We start from the raw sequence: 5561 nt of genomic DNA, 5'->3' as shown, positions 1-5561 counted from the left end.
CTATGTTCTCAATGAGATGAATCCCTGAAAAAATAAATCCCATCTTCAGAACAAAATCGACCTTCCTTCTGTAAGGAAGCCAGTCTGTTGACATGCATCCTCCTCTTCAAATTAACAAGAGTGTAGAGGAGGCAGAACTCAACCTCTTTGTGGTCAACCAACTCATGGCATTGTTGTCTGATGCTCTCACCTACGCAAAGTTTACCCTAAACAATACCAGTTTCAAGTATTCTTCTGCACTGCTGATTTTTCAAAGACACAAAGGAGGTTTTTTCTATATTTTATTTTTCAAAAAGCAACACTTGGTAAAAGACTTGAGCAAAGTCTGAGATCCTGTGAGCACTATTTCAAAGCTTTCATGCAGTTTTTTAAACTTATCAAACAAGCCAAGTTTAACACCCCTACCAAACCAAGGGCCTTATCCTGAGTCTTCAGAGGTTGGTGGGAGGCCTCTTGCTTGACTACAGCTGGAGTTGCACCATGCCCTTGAAGTTTTTGGGGGTTTTCTTCACAGGTCGCTATCACAGCTTCAAAGCATGATTTGTTCCCTTGGGTTCTGCAGTTTGCTGCACTTTCTTTCCCAGTGGAAAGTTCTTCATGTCCTCTTTCGGGGTGGGCAGCCCCCTCCTCCCTGCTGCTTTTTGCTTCTAAACACATTCTTCTTTTGGGTCTGAGGTAGCTTTTTTCTTTGATTGTTTATTTCAAGACATGCATATAGAGAGTTTGAATATTTCAGTGTATTGGTACTTATTTTTGTGATCTTTTGCACTAAAAGTTACTCTGACAAAAACAAAAATTGGGATAAAAGCACACTTTCTGGTGAACTCTTGTAATTTGTAAGCTCGTTGTTTGTTGTTTGTAACGTGCTGAGTCTACAAGCCGAGCTAAGGAAGGATTAAGGCAACAGTTTGTGTTGACAGTGTCACTCCATACCTAGTTCACCTCTGTTTTCATCATCCTGCCTTTAACACATGGAGATATCAAATTGCTGATAGGCATCAGAGGAGCTTGTTTCACAATTCCAATTAAGATTATGATTTTTCTCCTGGCAGTCACAGAAACCAAAATGTCAGCTGGGTGTTCAACCAGAAGGGACACTGCACTCTTTTGGAAATGTAGTCACCTAAAGGTGATGATCTCTAATGGGAAAAGAGGACATTACCACTCCAAACTACCATTGTGATGGGGCAGTGAAGGAGGCAAAAGCTGTTGGAAAACGTACACAGTTTGAAGCCATGCATGGTAACCATCAGGTGGATATGAGGCTTTCAGGTATTTTTCAGTGATTGGTTTTTGCCATGGAATGAATTGCTACTTGGTCTGCCAAAACAACATTAGTTGTCCTGATGATCTGTGAAGTATCGGAGATGTGCTTCAGACATGGGGGAGGATTTCAAAGTTCTGGCTGATATCAGATCCAAATCTCCCCAGTTAGATCACTGGAACTCTCCTGGGTAACCCAAAGGAGATTTGGGGATGGTTTCCCTCAAATAATCATAACATTTAATCAAATGTAGGGTACAGCAGGTGATACAAAGAATGGTGTTTGCTTAGAGACTTTCCACTCCATCCTTTAGGATGTTTGTGGCAGTTTTTTCTGAACTACTGACTGCTGTTCACATTGCAACACCCCTTACTTTTTGATATGCTAGTCATAACTCTCTTCACAAATTTCAATCCCACAGCCCTAAATAGAGTCCATTTGGAACAATTTCTGCATGGGAAATTATTTACTCATTTTTGCATGCCCTTTACATCTCCTTCTTGTGTCCTTTAGGCATACCCATTTCTGATGTGTTTTGTCATTGCTGCCAATGCAGCATCCATGTTGTCAAGAAAGAAGGATTGTTTCTTGGGTAAAGCTTAGATACAGCCAGTCACAGCCTCACTTTCCATTCACAACACAGAGGAATTGGAAGTTTCAGGAGTTTAGGAGAGCAAACAGGTACATTCTTTTATTCAGACACCCAGTCATAAAAATCTCTAGTCTGTGATTTTTACAAATGAAATCTGTAACACGGACCATTATATCTAAATTATAGTGAGAACTTTAACATTGTCGTACCTGACCTGCTTTGAAACTCCCTTTGTGAAAGAAACAGAGACAGCTTCAGACCTGGTTGTAATCCTGTTTAGGTCAATGTGGAAGCCTCACAGGTGAATTTAGCCTCATATTGCTCTTGCTTTGGTGATTTCCTGCAAACTGAGGCTGACAATACATAAATCCAAGTCAGGATCTTATGTTTGTCATCCCTTACTGATGTCAATGAGAGTTGCATTCACTGAAATCATGTTGATTTCTAGAAGAACTGTGGATAAAATTTGGGATAAGGCAATGAACTTCAGCTCCACAAAGTCCATGATACATCTTAAGTCACTTTCAGGAGTTTATAAAAATTTGTGTTTGGGGAAGGTTGGTCTGTAGTTGGGCGTCTTGTCAACCAACTTGGGAGCCCATCCACTAACACTGGAAGGATTTTATGGGATTTTAATGGATAAAGGCCCCCTAAAAAGAAAAAAAGGGCAAAATGGCAGCTGAGATTAAGTATTTGTAATAATAAAAAATCGGTTGTGTCTACGGATGAACTCTTCATCATTCATTTAACTTTGTTCTACTTAGATTGTATTAAATAAATTTCTCAGAGCTCTGTTCATTTTATTAGCAAAGCAAAAAAAAAAAAAAGAAACTTTTTTATGGTTTGTCCAAGGGTAAATCAAGAGTCTCTCAGTTACAGTAAAAAGCAAAATGGAGATTTAGATTATTCCCCTTTCACTATCTGGTTTTCTAAAAAGAATTCCACAGGACGTTGCCTCAGTCTAAGTCAGTTTTGTAGACAATGTAACATGTCTTAATACCCTGTTAAGGGATTGAAAAAATTTAGCCTTAGCTTCTTTTGTTTTCTATGGTTACTGTTGTACAGAAGAAAGACTTAAACTGTAAGTAATGTATATTTAATAAAAAAAGACTTTTTGTATGATTTTGTGTCAAAGACAAATGCCTCCTCTTGTGTTTTTATTTTATCTTCTAGCTGAATGAACATTAAAAAGGGCTGATTGTGGGAAAACGAATTTTCAGGTGTTTCCATATTAACTCTAAGCCAACACATGTCACTGGATGATGCTATTGATCTATTGATTTCAGCTATGGTTAAAAGTTAATGTCAGAGGAAATCTGGTCATCATCCACATCCCTGACATAACTCATTAATGCTGGTGGGCTGACTAAATTTGTGTCTGCAGCTACGCCTTGGTTCTGGTTGGAAAACCTGCCTAGTCACAGCTCTGTAGCGGTGTACCCACGCTCACAGATGTGTGCACACATGTTCTCCCTCCCCAGCCTGCCATGCACAAACATCCAGGGTTTCTGTCTCTCCCATGGGTGCCCTCACACAACAGCTGCACTTCTGGTTCTCACGGGGATCGCACTCACACCCCTCACACGTGTCCCTAGAATAATCAATGTCTGTTTCAGGGCTTGGTTTGGCTTTAGGTGTTTGGTCTGATTGTTTTTTTCCCCTTCCTTGGAAGCTGAGCACATAAATCTCTTTGTCTCCTTTGAAAATCACAGTGTTTGATACTATCAACCAAGAACCTGTAAACACTGACTTGGAAAACAGCACATCCTAGGAAGTACAGATAGGAGTCTTCTTCAAGAGTTTCACATGCTTGGATCTGCTGTAGTTTTCACCATAAACTTCTGGTACTTAAATATTCTGTGTTTCAGTCAGCCAAAGATTTTCATATGATCAGGGGAGATGTGGGTCCCATTATCTTAGGAATTTCTCTGTGAGTTTTGTTTTTCCGTTTCATTTCTGGACAGCCTGTCACCCAGAAGGCAGAGTTACGTATCACTTGTGTTAGATAAAACCTCAAGTAACAATTAAATGCACACCAAATTGCTTTTCTCATTAAAAAAACCCAAAAAACAAGACAGAACTATATAAATCTTTCAGACTTTCTTCATAGCTAATATAGTAGGAGCAGTAACCTTACAAAGGTTTGTAAGGACAGTATAATCTCCTACAATTTTAGTTTTAATCCTGACCTTGGAAATTAAGTTTGCATGGCTGACAGTCAGGAAATGTCAATGTTAATTGGCTTTCATTTTTCTGAGTGGAGAGAGAAAAACTATTTTATTTTTCTTTAACACCTTAAGTAGGTGTTTTAGTCTTTCCCATGATTTTGGGTTTTTTGGTATTTTTTTCAATGCATTATGCTTCTTTCTTGCTGAGTAGAAACACAATGAGTTAAAGATATTATTCAGAGGTTACATTAAATAATTGCACTCATGTAATGGAAATGCATATATCTATTTGGCAGACTGACTAAACTTCATTTACTGCAGTTTATGGCTTGTTAGCAATGTCTGGAAGAGGGGACAAGATATCATTGTGGCTTGTGATCAAATCTTCTTCCTCAGCACCTGCTCTCCTTTTCTATCGTCAGGCAGAATTAAGGAGGAAAAAAAGGCCTTTTTTGCAACTTCCACATGAGTAGCAGGTGTCTTATGTTAAAGCTTTGTTCCTTCAACCAAAGGCCCATGGGCAAATGTATACAGGCAAATACCACTAAGTGAACACTGCTGTGAAAGAAAGGCAGGAGCCCTGCTGGAGTCAGCTGTGGCACTTCTTTGCTTTTTCCCCGCAGTGTAAGTACCAGGCAGCTGCAGTCAGTGCTTATTTTTCTATACCTGTTGGCCTCCAAGTAACCATAAAAAGCAGCCATACAAGGGCATATGTTTTTTCCAAACCCCCATGCTGGCAATGTCTGTCTCTTCTTAGCTTGAGATCATTTCTCTTCCTTTCTGAAAGCCTAAATTAAATAGCCTTTGCCTCCGTTTAAGCCTATTACAGTTTGTCCTATTGCCAAAGCAATGGAAAGAGCAGCTCAATCCCTTCCTGCCATGCAGCAGCCCCTTTCCTGTTAGACTATCTTTTTAGGCACTCTCCTCTAACAAAATGTTTTCAGACCTCTGCAGTGATGGGGGCAAAACCAGCCTGCAAACTAAAACTCTGGTGGGGCATCAATCGTAGGATTTAAGAGCCTGCTGCAAATGCTTGTGCATCAGGAAGGAGCTGCCTGGCACAGACATCAGCTCTGTTTCCTATTACTGCTGGTGTCCAGGATGGAAAAGCACCTCAGCCCCAAATGGTTGAGCAAAAATATTCCTTTATTAGTTTACCCTATCCTCCTAAAAGACTGCAAGCTGTTGTGAAGAAAGAAATCTGCTTCCAGCTGGGAGGAGACCATTTAAAAAGTGACAGGGAAGAGATGATGTTGGGGTTCTGTTTCCCCCACCACACTGCCAAGGGTTCAGTAAATATTGCACTAAGGAAGTTACTGCAGGAGGAAAGGATTTTTTTTTTTTTTTTTTTTTTTTTCCAGAGCAGACTGTTGTGAAGGATCCTTACAATGTGATCCAGAGGCTCCTCAACACCATCAAGTTAAAGAAACTGCAGACTAAAAGGAGAGTCCAAAGGGACTTATGTATCTGCTAGGGCAGGTGATGGTCCTGGGTTATGGAACCAAACATAGAGCTTTGAGACACTGCTGTGAAAAAA

Source organism: Cyanistes caeruleus, chromosome 7 (assembly GCF_971803275.1).
Source record: "Cyanistes caeruleus chromosome 7, bCyaCae1.hap1.1, whole genome shotgun sequence".
Classification (NCBI taxonomy): Eukaryota; Metazoa; Chordata; class Aves; order Passeriformes; family Paridae; genus Cyanistes; species Cyanistes caeruleus.
This window is presented reverse-complemented; position numbering follows the sequence as displayed.